Source organism: Gigantopelta aegis, chromosome 12 (assembly GCF_016097555.1).
Source record: "Gigantopelta aegis isolate Gae_Host chromosome 12, Gae_host_genome, whole genome shotgun sequence".
NCBI lineage: Eukaryota > Metazoa > Mollusca > Gastropoda > Neomphalida > Peltospiridae > Gigantopelta > Gigantopelta aegis.
In genome coordinates this window covers 31071399-31086405 of record NC_054710.1, presented here as the reverse complement: position 1 = coordinate 31086405, position 15007 = coordinate 31071399, and the positions used below count along the sequence as shown (strand labels likewise).

Genomic DNA, 15007 nt, shown 5'->3' with positions numbered 1-15007 from the left:
TTTTAGTGCTAAGATTGCTTCATAAAATGAGGGCATCAATCTATAAATAGAGAATAATACATGAGTGGCTGTTCCTGTCCTGGACGGAGGAGCTGGCCAAGGCTGGCTCTTGTGCCCTGGACAGGCGTGCGCTACAACAGCTTGCTCTGAATGTGCACGTAAAGCCCTATGACCTGACCTCACCTGAGTGGCTGTTAGATACCATTTATCTCACACCGAGTTGTTTTAAAATGTATGTAACAAGCGAAAATTAGTTTCATACATTTTTAAACAACGAGTTGTAAGATAAATGGTAGCTAACGGACACTAATGTATTATTCTATTTCTTGTATATTCTAAAAAAACACATGTTTTAAGCAGATTTTAACATCTGTTTCTACAAAAAGTTATTTACAGCCATTGCACTTGTAGCTGATTTATGCATCACAGACAAATGATTGTCAGGTTAACTATATGTCACAGTGTAATCTATTTCCACCACGCTGTTTGTTTTATTGGACGTATGGCATTGGTGACCTGGTCATCACCTAAAAGCAGCCAGTCCTATGTCTTGATATTGATAACACACATACGAGTGTAAACAACTATGTGTTATCAAAAAAAATCACGCATGGTGTTCTCACCAACGGGTGTATAAGAAAATATAATTTATAGCTTTTATTATTACAACTCATTATTTTTAAAACATTAAGAAACATAAAATAAATTTTTAGCATGTTTACAGCAAAGTGAGCACCAGATGTGTATTGAAATGTCTGACTAAGCCGTGGTGCTCTGAAACCAAAGGAGGAACAAAGGTGACACAACATATGCAGTTTCTTACTATGATAAAACCATGTAACCCCAGTAAGTCTTTGTCTTGTGTGTTCTTTGTCTTACACATATCTCTCTAATTTGACGCATGACCATTTTCAGGGATTTAAATGTCACCCACATGATGTTCTTGGAAAGATATCTTGAGGTTAAGAAAGTGAAGTTTTCAAAGTTCATTTGCAAGACCGTGTAGGGGATTGTGGTTGTGGTTTCGGGTAAGTTTTTCAAGCGAGTTTTTTTGTAAATCTTATTTTTACTTCTTTTTCTTCTTGTTTTAAGAAACAAAATTAAATTTCTTTATACAAAATATTTTGTATTGTTTTGTAAATTTGAAATAAATGTGCTTGAATCCTAAAACCAGAATTAAAAAAATTTGGAAACCAAATAGTTGTATTTTAAATTACAAATCATTATCAAATGTTCCTTTCCTTGCCTATAGACTCGGTAGGCCCAATGGGCTATATTTCTCATTCCAGCCAGTGCACCACGACTGGTACATGTATATCAAAGGCCGTGGTATGTGCTATCCTGTCTGTGAGATGGTGCATATAAAAATTACCAAATGTTTGACATCCAGTAGCCGATGATTAATAAATCAATATGCTCTAGTGGTCTTGTTAATCAAAACAAGTTTATTTTTGTATACAAACACAAAAGGGATTTTTTCCTTAATATGTAATCATAATTATTTAGAATATAAAATTTCAGGTGGTCTGTTTGTGTAAGAAATCTGTTGATTAATTTCAGGTGGTCTGTTTGTGTAAGAAATCTGTTGATTAATTTCAGGTGGTCTGTTTGTGTAAGAAATCTGTTGATTAATTTCAGGTGGTCTGTTTGTGTAAGAAATCTGTTGATTAATTTCAGGTGGTCTGTTTGTGTAAGAAATCTGTTGATTAATTTCAGGTGGTCTGTTTGTGTAAGAAATCTGTTGATTAATTTCAGGTGGTCTGTTTGTGTAAGAAATCTGTTGATTAATTTCAGGTGGTCTGTTTGTGTAAGAAATCTGTTGATTAATTTCAGGTGGTCTGTTTGTGTAAGAAATCTGTTGATTAATTTCAGGTGGTCTGTTTGTGTAAGAAATCTGTTGATTAATTTCAGGTGGTCTGTTTGTGTAAGAAATCTGTTGATTAATTTCAGGTGGTCTGTTTGTGTAAGAAATCTGTTGATTAATTTCAGGTGGTCTGTTTGTGTAAGAAATCTGTTGATTAATTTCAGGTGGTCTGTTTGTGTAAGAAATCTGTTGATTAATTTCAGGTGGTCTGTTTGTGTAAGAAATCTGTTGATTAATTTCAGGTGGTCTGTTTGTGTAAGAAATCTGTTGATTAATTTCAGGTGGTCTGTTTGTGTAAGAAATCTGTTGATTAATTTCAGGTGGTCTGTTTGTGTAAGAAATCTGTTGATTAATTGAAAATGGAGCACCGTCCTCAGTGTCACAGTGGTTAAGCCATCGGACTACAGGCTGGTAGGTACAGGGTTCACAGCCCAGTACCGGCTCCAATCCAGAGCGAGTTCTTATGGGCTCAGTAGGTAGGTGTAAGGCCACTACACCCTCATCTCTCTCACTAACAACCAACAACTAACTCACTGTCCTGGACAGACAGCCCAGATAGCTGAGGTATGTGTCCAGGACAGAGTGCTTGAACCTTAATTGGATATAAGCACGAAAATAAGCTGAAATGAAATGAAAACGGAGCTAATTAGTTGATTGAAAGGTAGCTCTTTGCTGGAACCTTTCGGGATTGGGTAGAGCTGCTCACCAGAGCTAATTCAATACTACTGGCCTTGGTGGCGTTGTGGTTAGGCCATCGGTCTATAGGCTGGTAGGTACTGGGTTCGCGGATCCCAGTCGAGGCATGAGATTTTTAATTCAGATACCGATTCCAAACCCTGAGTGAGTGCTCTGAAAGGCTCAATGGGTAGGTGTAAACCACTTGCACTGACCAGTGATCCATAACTGGTTCAACAAAGGTCATGGTTTGTGCTATCCTGCCTGTGGGAAGCGCAAATAAAAGATCCCTTGCTGCTAATCGGAAAAAGTAGCCCATGTAGTGGCGACAGTGGGTTTCCTCTAAAAAATCTGTGTGGTCCTTCACCATATGTCTGACACCATATAACCGTAAATAAAATGTGTTGAGTGCGTCGTTAAATAAAACATGTCTTTCTTTCTTTCTAATTCAATACTAATTAGTATCCCATCCTTCAAACAATATGCCATAACAGTATAATTATAGAGTGGCCTTTCTAAAAGGTCCCTGCCATATTTATAATATAATTTCAAAAATATTTGTAACAAACCCAAACTGGATTTTATCTTCAAATAATTTCGTACGTACGAAAAAATATCTTAGGAAATAAAATGAAATTTAACGTAGTACAAATATAAAAATTATCAGAAACACGTATAATATACAGCCACTAATATTTTATGCAGAAAAATATATTTCATATGTAATTACAATCGTTAAAACGTCTCTGTTAGTCATTCATTTATCTTAAAGAAAGATCCTCCACCTCAGTGTGAGCACTGTCAGTGTACTCTGACTGTGTGTCACATTTTGGTCGAGTGTCAGTTTTTGAAGGAAATTCGAAAAGATATATTTGGACAACGAACTGTGATGGAATCCTTTCGACTCCATCCAGAACTTTTATTGCAATTTTTACGTGATACTGAGTTTTATTCTAAATTTTAATTATATCTATCTGTGATATTTGTATTTTTACACAGTCCTTTACACTGTGTTTTTATTTACCTGTTGAATTTTTATATTGATGTTGATCATCACTTTGTTTTTCCATTACCATAGTTTGACACCCAATAGCCGATGTATTTTTCGTGCTGGGGTGTCGTTAAACATTCATTCATTCATTCGATAACATCTTAAAAATTGCAGCAAACTCAAGAATGTCCCTTTAAAAACAAACACATGAATAGATGGTATAAATTGCATCGATTTCCAAAAATGGTAATTCCTCATTTAGGTCCTAGTTGTAGATATCTCGTGCGTGTTGTATGCTCGACCCCATTCGGTGGAGCACACAAACACCCCTACCCAAGTCCCAATCAGTCTCATAACCTGTATCAGAATTCATAGTAAATGAATGAATGAATGTTTAACGACACCCCAGCACGAAAAATACATCGGCTATTGGGTGTCAAACTATGGTAATGCAAATAAATAAAGTGATGATCAACATCAATATAAAAATTCAAGGTTTAAACAAGAACAGTGTAAAGAACTGTGCAAAAATACAAATACAAATATCACAGAAATTTACTGACACCGAATTTTACTCTAAACTTCAATTTGTGCTGTATTGGCCATTCTCAAAGAGAATGTTACACCCCTGCACCACGGTGAGGTTACAGCACTCGCAGGGGAAAATGTCCACAGAAGTAAATACCCTCCATCCCATGGCCATTCCAGCAACTGGACCTGGGATGGATATGCCTGAAATGTTTGCCGTATATAGGCATGTACACTAGAGCTGGGCGGTATACCGTATGTACCGATTGGTATCGGTATTATGTCAATACTGATTTACCGTACCGAGTAAATTTCTAAATACCGAAATTTCGGTATTGAAAAATATTTCCCGAAAAAGCACTAATAATATATCTGACGAACGCAAAATGGGTTGGTATAAATCAGACGAGAGTCTTGTGTATGGAATTTGATTGTATTTAGATGAAATTAGCAGGTGAGTCTTAACACAGGCATTTAAAAAGCTGAGTATACTGAAAATAGCGCTCGATATCGGTATTGTGTAAATACCAAATACTGTACTGATATCGAGGTAAATCACCCCCAAAATACGGCCGTTGCGGTTGTGAACAAGCTTCATGCTATCAAGCCAGTCTTGGGAGAGTGGCAGTCCTCCTATAGGCAGTGCAGGAAGGATGAAATAGTCTTGTGTCATGCTCGCATCGGTCATACTTACTTGACCCATTCATTTATCTTAAAGAAAGATCCTCCACCTCAGTGTGAGCACTGTCAGTGTCTTCTGACGGTGCGACACATTTTGGTGGAGTGTCAGCATTTGTCTGCAACTCAAAAAGATTTATTTGGACAAAGAAATGTGATGGAATCATTTCGATTCCATCCAGAACTTATTTTACAATTTTTACATGATACTGAATTTTATTCTAAATTTTAATTGTATCTATCTGTGATATTTGTATTTTTACACAGTTCTTTACACTGTGTTTTTATTTAACTGTTGAATTTTTATATTGATGTTGAACATCACATTGTGTTTACATTTACCATAGTTTGACACCCAATAGCCGATGTATTTGTCGTGCTGGGGTGTCGTTAAACATTCATTCATTCATTCATTCCCCAAAAACCGGCCTCGGTGGCGTCGTGGCAGGCCATCGGTTTACAGGCTGGTAGGTACTGGGTTCGGATCCCAGTCGAGGCATGGAATTTTTAATCCAGATACCGACTCCAAACCCTGAGTGAGTGCTCCGCAAGGCTCAATGGGTAGGTGTAAACCACTTGCACCGACCAGTGATCCATAACTGGTTCAACAAAGGCCATGGTTTGTGCTATCCTGCCTGTGGGAAGCGCAAATAAAAGATCCCTTGCTGCCTGTCATAAAAGAGTAGCCTATGTGGCGACAGTGGGTTTCCTGTGTGGTCCTTAACCATGTCTGACGCCATATAACCGTAAATAAAAATGTGTTGAGTGCGTCGTTAAATAAAACACTTCTTTCATTCCCCAAAATACCGATATCGATACTGAACCTCAAATTCCAATACTGCCCAGCTCTAATGTACATGTACACATAAATAGGGTTCAAGTGCATCCTTTAATTGCTGTTTAATTAAGAAATGTGTACAACCATTATTCTTCTGCTGCACGTTGAACTTCAATTGAGCCGAGTTCTGTGTCTGTGTAGAATTTAATTACACTTTGAGATAAGCCAGGTCAGCTTTTGAGTTCACTTTTGAGTTCAGACTGATAAACAGATGAACATTTGGATTCAGTTGCAGTAACCTAGCTACACTCAGGTAACCAAAGTTGAGAGCTGTAAACATTCTTCCGTTTTGTTGATTTTGAAAAAAACACTTTTTAAATCATCTGACGAACAAAATATAGAGATTACTATATGAGTTTGTGTGTTGTACTGATTTTACGAAATGAGTGTCAGAATTCTTGTGTTGCTTGAGCAAGTGTAATAATATCTGTCCTTCTGTCTGTCCATTTGCTTCTGAAGTTTTGTTTCTGCACATTTACACCCATCTGCAATGCAGTCAAATTTGGCTCCCTGTAGGTGGACCCATTGGGCTATTTCACATTCCAGCCAGTGCACCACGACTGGTATATCAAAGGCTGTGGTATGTACCATCCTGTCTGTGGGATGGTGCATATAAAATATCCCTTGCTGCTAATCGGAAAGAGTAGCCCATGAAATGGCAACAGTGGGTTTCCTCTCTCAATACACGGTACCTGTGTGGTCCTTAACCATACATGTATATCTGACGCCATATATCCGTAAATAAAATGTGTTGAGTGCGTTGTTAAATAAAACATTTCTTTCTTTCAAATTTGGCTCTACAACGGATATCTTTTGCAGATGAGAACACCCCCCCCCCTCCCCCCAATAAATTTGACCGCCACCTAACACTGCATACTGTTGAGAGATGTCACATCTCATCAGTCAAGTCAAACATCAGTACAATAGAGTTAAACAAACACAACTCTGACATACTAAAACAACACAATACATTTACATGATCCACATTAAAACATTCACTGGAAAAATGTCAAAATTTTCATTGCTCCAGAATATTTAATTATGCAAGTTTTGTTTTATGTGTGCATTTGCACTGTATTGTGCACTATGCATTAGAGAATCAAATTTAAAATGTTTTAAAATGTGAATAGTTTCACGTGCTTTACAATAATTAGTTAAAAAAATATATTTTTCATCAAGTATCATAGAGAACTTCAGCCAGGTAAGAAAACGTGTCACACTTAATTATGTATTTATGTATTTTAATTAGAATTACCTGTAGTGCTTGTTTTCTTATGGTTACCATAGCAACATAATAATAATCATGAATAATAATGTGGGAAAAGCAACTACAGTTATGTGCTCAGTATTTGTATCATATCTTATATCTCTATGACTGTTACATCAAAGGGTGTGGTATGTACTGTCCCGTCCATGGAGACGTGCCTATAAAGGATCTCTTGCAGGGTTTTTTCTGTATCTTTTCTTTGTTTCTTCGTTGACCAAGTGGGGGGGGGCAGGGGGGGGGAATGTAACCGAGTTGTATAGTGCTCGCCTGAAGTACAGTCAGTCTAGGATCGATCCCCATCAGTGGGTCCATCAGGCTATTTCTCATTCCAGCCAGTACATGACCACTAGCATATCAAAGGCTGTGGTATGTGCTGTCCTGTCTGTGGGAGGGTGCATATGAAAGGTCCCTTGTACTAATGGAAGAAAGTACCAGGTTTCCTCTCTAAGACTATATGTCAAAATTACTAAATGTTTGACATCCAATAGTCCATGATAAATAAATCAATGTGCTCTAGCGGTGTCGCTAAACAAAAAACAAACTCATTGGCCAAGTGTTGAAACACTGATATTCTAAACAAGAAAATATATTTAATGCATATTTTTAGATGTTAAAAGATTGTATTAGTTAGAAACATCTTACAATGCAGGAAACTCAGGACAGTCCCTTTAACAAAAAAAAATTGAGGTGTTGTTTTTTAAAATTAACATCATATAATACTGCACTAATATAACCCCCTTTTTTTTGCATATTTCACTATTGCACACATTCCCTGGGGGGCAGGATGTAGACCAGTGGTACAGCACTCGCTTGATGTGCGGTCGGTCTAGGATCGATCCCCCTCAATGGACCCATTGGGCTATTTCTCGTTCCAGCCAGTGCTCCACAACTGGTGTAACAAAGGACGTGGTATGTACTATCCTATTTGTGGGATGGTGCATATAAAAAAAACATTTGCTGCTAATTGAAAAGAGTAGCCCATGAAATGGTGACAGCAGGTTTCTTCCATCAATATCTGTGTGGTCCTTAACCATATGTCTGATGTCTGTGTTGAGTGTGTCATTAAATAAAACAGTGACTTCATATACATGGGAGTGGGATGTAGCCCAGTGGTACAGCGTTCGCTTGTGCACTGTCAGTCTAGGATCGATCCCCGTCAGCGGACCCATTGGACTATTTCTTGTTCCAGCCAGTGCTCCACAACTGGTATAAAAAGGCCATTGTATGTACTATCCTGTCTGTTGGATGGTGCATATAAAAGATCCCTTGCTACTAACTGAAAATAGTAGCCCATGAAGTTGCGACAGCGGGTTTCCTCTCTCAATATCTGTGTGGTCCTTAACCATATTTCTGATGCCATATAACCGTAAAGAAAATGTGTTGAGTGCATCGTTAAATAAAACATTTTCCTTCTTCTTCTTTTCGTTCCTTCTTGTAATGATCTCACAGGGAGATGTTTGCTGCCAGGATGAATCTCACAGTGACACGGAGGGATTCCTGGTCTCCATATATGTTCCTTCTTGTAATGAGATCACAGGGAGATGTTTGCTACCAGGATGAATCTCACAGTGACACAGAGGGATTCCTGGTCTCCATATATGTTCCTTCTTGTAATGAGATCACAGGAGATGTTTGCTGCCAGGATGAATCTCACAGTGACACGGAGGGATTCCTGGTCTCCATATATGTTCCTTCCATGATCACAGGGAGATGTTTGCTCCAGATGAATCTCAGTGACACAGAGGGATTCCTGGTCTCCATATATGTTCCTTCTTGTAATGAGATCACAGGGAGATGTTTGCTGCCAGGATGAATCTCACAGTGACACGGAGGGATTCCTGGTCTCCATATATGTTCCTTCTTGTAATGAGATCACAGGGAGATGTTTGCTGCCAGGATGAATCTCACAGTGACACAGAGGGATTCCTGGTCTCCATATATGTTCCTTCTTGTAATGAGATCACAGGGAGATGTTTGCTTCCAGGATGAATCTCAGTGACACAGAGGGATTCCTGGTCTCCATATATGTTCCTTCTTGTAATGAGATCACAGGGAGATGTTTGCTTCCAGGATGAATCTCAGTGACACAGAGGGATTCCTGGTCTCCATATATGTTCCTTCTTGTAATGAGATCACAGGGAGATGTTTGCTTCCAGGATGAATCTCAGTGACACAGAGGGATTCCTGGTCTCCATATATGTTCCTTCTTGTAATGAGATCACAGGGAGATGTTTGCTGCCAGGATGAATCTCACAGTGACACGGAGGGATTCCTGGTCTCCATATATGTTCCTTCTTGTAATGAGATCACAGGGAGATGTTTGCTGCCAGGATGAATCTCACAGTGACACAGAGGGATTCCTGGTCTCCATATATGTTCCTTCTTGTAATGATCTCACAGGGAGATGTTTGCTTCCAGGATGAATCTCACAGTGACACAGAGGGATTCCTGGTCTCCATATATGTTCCTTCTTGTAATGAGATCACAGGGAGATGTTTGCTTCCAGGATGAATCTCACAGTGACACAGAGGGATTCCTGGTCTCCATATATGTTCCTTCTTGTAATGAGATCACAGGGAGATGTTTGCTTCCAGGATGAATCTCAGTGACACAGAGGGATTCCTGGTCTCCATATATGCATAGAGGAAAGTGGCTTGAGCAAATAAATTAAATCTTGTAATACAAGCTGTTATGGGATGCAATTATGATTATTCAAAGCTAGTTTTATAGGTTTGTTTTTGTTTAACGACATCACTAGAGCCTATTGATTTAATAATCATCGGCTATTGCATGTCAAACATGTGGTAATTTCAACACATATAATTGTAAATAAAATGTGTTGAGTGCGTCGTTAAATAAAACATGTCTTCTTTTTTTTCTTCATATAATACTGTAGTAATATAACTCCCTTTTTTTCTGCATATTTGACTATTACACACATCCCACAATCTTCGTGTCTGGAACCATGTCTGCCAGTAATCATCTGTAAGTGAGCCAGCTCATCATTCTGCCGCTGACATTTGCAGCCATGTTCTTTTCCCTTGAACCTCTTTTTGGGATGTACTATCTTCCTCACCACTGGCCAGAATAAACACATTAAGTGATCAGAACCGGTGAGTCGGGTCACCAATTAGGCAGATACAAGAAGGTGCCAGAAGTATGGTCCTGCAAAATGGTTCCAGATCCAGCCAACTGGAATGAGAGCTGGAGAGAAAGAGGAGTAGATAAGAGTTTTGGAGAAGCACCTGTATGGCTAATATGAGGGTGCTATATTCTGTTGGTGTGAACGATTTCAAAACAGTTGTTGAGAGTATTTATTGTATATTAAAAAAAATCCCAAAATACAAAACAACCCCCCTCCACAACCTCCCCCACAACCCCCCCCCCGAAAAAAAAACAAAAAAACAAAACAAAATAACACAAATTTAAAAAGGTAAAGTTTTTTTTTTTAATGACACCACTAGAGCACACCAATTTAACAGAAATATGACTAATATTAGGATGTTGTGCTGTTTGTGTAAAGATTTCAAAACAGTTGTTGAGAACATTTGTGGTATAACCCTCCCCCCCCAAAAAAAAAAACACCCCCCCAAAAAACCCACAAAAAACCCAATAACATTTAAGTTAAAAAAATTAAATTTTGTTTTGTTTAACGACAACACTAGAGGACATTGATTTATTCATCATTGCTTGGTTGTTGGATCTCAACATTTGATCATTATGACATAGAGAAATATAGCTAATACATGTATTAGGGTGCTATCTCTGCTATGCTCTTGGTGTAAAGATTTTAAAGGGTATTATCACAGCCATTTGTTAGTTACGGACATTTTTAAAAATCCTCACCTACATGATTTTTAACCTGCTTACAGTAATTTTAAACCATCAATTTTTTTTTAAATATAAAAACCAAAAATTATTACTTGAACTGACAGCAATACATTTTATCCAGTGGCAAACAGCTGCCATCAGTAAAGCCCCCCCCCCCCCCTCTCCTCCTGTCTCAAGGCAATTCATATAAAGGTCATTTGTTTTGTTTAACGACACCACTAGAGCACACTGATTTATTCATCATTGGCTATTGGAGGTGTAACATTTGGTAATCTGATATTTAGACTTAAAGGAAACTTGCTATACTTTTCTCCATTAGTGGCAAGGGAAGGAAGGAAATGTTTTATTTAATGACACACTCAACACATTTTATTTACGGTTATATGGCATCTGACATATGGTTAAGGACCACACAGATATTGAGAGAGGAAACCCGCTGTCGCCACTTCATCGGCTACTCTTTTCGATTAGCAGCAAGGGATCTTTTATATGCACCATCCCATAGACAGGATAGTACATACCACTGCCTTTGATATACCAGTTGTTGAGCACTGGTTTGGACAGCAAAAATGTAAACATAAAATAATAATGTCAAAGTTAAATTTTGTTTTGTTTAACAACACCACTAGAGCACATTGATTTATTAATCATTGGCTATTAGATGTTGAACATTTGACAATTCTTACATATAACCTTAGAGGAAGTTTGCTACATTTTTCCATTAGCAGCAAGGGATCTTTCATATGCACTTTCCCACAGACAGGACAGCACATACCATGACCTTTTTATATACCAGTTGTGGGGCATTGGTTGGGACAGGAAACACATGAAAACTAAATAATAATTTTAAAAAGCTGCAACCATACTGTTTGTGTAGGATGATTAAACAATCAACATGCTCTAGTGTTGTTGTTGTTAAACAAAACAAACTTCAACTTGGAATATTTGTAGAAAAAAAACTTCTGTATCACCTCGGTGACGCAGTGGTTAAGCCATCAGACTACATGCTGGAAGGTACTGGGTTCGTAGCCCGGTATCGGCTCCGACCCAGGTCGAGTTCTTAAGGGCTCAATGGGTAGGTGTAAGGCCACTACACCCTCTTCTCTCTCACTAACCACTAACCAACTAACAGCTAACCCACTGTCCTGGACAGGCAGCTCAGATAGCTGAGGTGTGTGCCAAGGACAGCGTGCTTGAACCTTAATTGGATATAAGCATGAAAAATAAGTTGAAATGAAATCTATCGATGTCTCTCCCATAAAAAAACTTATTGTCAGCTTGCCATGCACCCTCTTAATCTTCCCCCCTCCCCCCACCAAAGCCTCCCTGTTAGCCTGTGATTGGCATGTGGTAAGGCTCAGACAGGTTTAGTGTCAGTGTTGCCATGAGGCAAGTCTACCCAGCAGGAGGTAAGAAACACACAGGATCATAATCAGCTGTTGCCTGTCATCCCAGGAGAAGGATTAAGGGCAGTGTGGGGGTGGGCCTTAAAAGTTCACCTCCCACAGAACCAAATCAAATGAGCTGTCTTAAGTCTGCATAAAGATATGTACTACCCCATATCATAATTCCTCCCCCCCCCCCCCCCCCCCGATACACACCACCTCCCAATAGGCCAAGGGATTAGTTTACTTGAGTACTTGAATATCCCACCTACCCCATTCCATCACTGCTTTTTTGTATGTGTGTGTGTGTTCCATTTTTGGATGGAAGAATGGGCAGATCAATGGATAGTTGGGTGAGTGGGTAGGTATATGGTTGGGTGGGTGTACGGGTGGATGGATGGATGGATGGGTGGATGGATGGGATGGATGAATGGATGGATGGATGGATTAAAGGATTGATTAGTAGGTGGTTGGATGGATGGATGGATGGATTAAAGGATTGATTAGTAGGTGGTTGGATGGATGGATTAAAGGATTGATTAGTAGATGGATGGATGGATGGATTGAAGGATTGATTGGTGGGTGGATGGATGGATGGATGGATTGAAGGATTGATGGCTGAATGGAAAATAAACGAATGGTAAGATGAATGGAAGGATGGATGATTGATGCTAAAAGGATGGATGGATGGATGGATGGATGGATGGATGGATGGATGGATGGATGGATGGATGGATGGATGGATGGATGGATGGATGGACGGACGGACGGACGGATAGATGGATGGAAGTTAAGATAAATGGAAGGATGGATGATGAAAGGATGGATGAATGGATAGTTGGATGGATGGACGGACGAACATACTGATGGATGGATGAATGGATGGAAGGATGGATGGATGGATGGATGGATGGAAGTACGGTTGGATGGATGGATGGATGGACGAATGACTGAATGAATGGAAATATGGATGGATGGATGATTAAATGGATGGAAGAATGGATGAATGAAATGTTTGTTTCCTACCAAAATAGTAAACTCTCATTACCAGTTATCTCCAACATTAATACAGAACAATAGATATAACAGCTCATGAAGCTAATTTTAAATTCTACCCATCCCTCTGCACCCCCCCCCCCCCCCCATCTGTGATGCAATGATCTGTTTTATAAACAATCCCCAGCAGAAAGAGAACTTCATGTTGACCTTTGATACTGATGAGCAATCTGCAGATAAGTGCACTTGATTACCTCCCCTTGCAGCTCAGTTTACTGCTGTCTTGAGATTGCTGATCAAACGGAACACAAACCTGTATAAACAAAAGGTTTTTTTCGACTATACAGCACTTCTTAAAAAATTGGCACATTTTTCTTCAAAACTCACTTAAAAAAAAAAAATTAAACAGTTAAAAAAAGAAAAGAAAAAAAAAGAAAATTGTAAACAGTAAAAAATCCACAAAAAACCCTGTAAACAGTAAAAAAAAAGAAAAAAAAAGTCTTAACAGAAAATGAAGCATAACATATATGTTAATGGAGTTTAAAAATATAGGAGGAATAATAGTTTAAAAAATAAAAAATTAAATATGAAAAAGCAAAAAAGCAAAAGCAATTTACCAAAAAAAATAAAAAGCAAAAAAAATAAATAAACAAATATAGATAAATAAAAGAAAAATAATGATAGGTGTAATTATATAGCATAAGATAAACTAAAGAAGCAAACAAGAAACAAGACAAAAAAAAAGACCCCAAAAAATAGCGATTGGGGTAATTATATAACATAAAGATAAACTAAAGAAGCAAAAAAACAAACAATAAACAAAATATAGAAAAAGAAAAAAGAAATAGCAATTGGGGTAATTATATAACATAAAGATAAACTTTATTGCATGTAAACAAGACTCAAAATTGACAAGTGATGACAGCAAATGCCGCTCAAAATGTACAATATGCTTTCTGCATGATAAGCAGGTTTTGCTTTCTATCTTATTTTTGACAGTATTTCAGATATATCAAGAAGTTAATAAATCAATGTGCCCTAATCGTGTCATTAAACTAAACAAACTTTAACTTGCTGATTTTCAGATAATATAAATCTTATGTTTTTATATCCACATTTGTCTCAAGTCTTTGAGACTATATCCTAGAACTGGTTCTCAATTTATAACTTTTTCTTCCATCTTGAAATCTACTATTGTATTAACTGGCCTCAGTGGCGTCGTGGTTAGGCCATTGGTCAACAGGCTGGTAGGTACTGGGTTCGGATCCCAGTCGAGGCATGGGCTTTTTAATTCAGATACCCACTCCAAACCCTGAGTGAGTGCTTCGCAAGGCTCAATGGGTAGGTGTAAACCACTTGCACCGACTAGTGATCCATAACTGGTTCAACAAAGGCCATGGTTTGTGCTATCCTGCCTGTGGGAAGCACAAATACAAGATCCCTTGCTGCTAATCAGAAAGAGTAGCCCATGAAGTGGCGACAGAAGGTTTCCTCTCAAAATCTGTGTGGTCCTTAACCATATGTCTGACGCCATATAACCATAAATAAAATGTGTTGAGTGTGTCGTTAAATAAAACATGGGATGGACATGCTCGAAACCTTTGTGGTATATGAGCATGCCAAAGTATAATGCAATGCAACCAGCCTTACATGTATGTTCGATAGATTAACCACGACACAACAGAGGCCGACACCACAGAGGCAGGTATTTTTTCCATTGGGTCAGGCCAGGTCATAGCATTTAATGAGCACACGTCTGTCATGAGTGCATGTGTCTGCCTTGGGCCAGCTCCTCCTTCCAGAACAGGAAGTTTTCCATTAAAAGCAAGTCATCTTGTATATGCACTTTCCCACAGTCAGGTCAGACTGGACACTGAGAGACTAAAGCCTGGAGCCTGTTACACCCACATCACTGCAGTATCCTGCGTCTTCCCAGACCTGCCAAACATTTCAA

General features: G+C 38.5%; 1 protein-coding gene across 2 annotated transcripts in view; it reads left to right on the top strand.

Moving 5' to 3' along the window:
- The first annotated feature begins 6627 nt into the window (after positions 1–6627).
- LOC121386935 (irregular chiasm C-roughest protein-like) overlaps positions 6628–15007 on the top strand; it is a 74409-nt gene continuing 66029 nt past the window's right edge. For both annotated transcript variants that reach the window (XM_041517989.1, XM_041517988.1), the window contains exon 1: positions 6628–6775. The gene's annotated coding sequence lies outside the window, so the exon portion shown is untranslated. The remainder of the gene's footprint in view (positions 6776–15007) is intronic.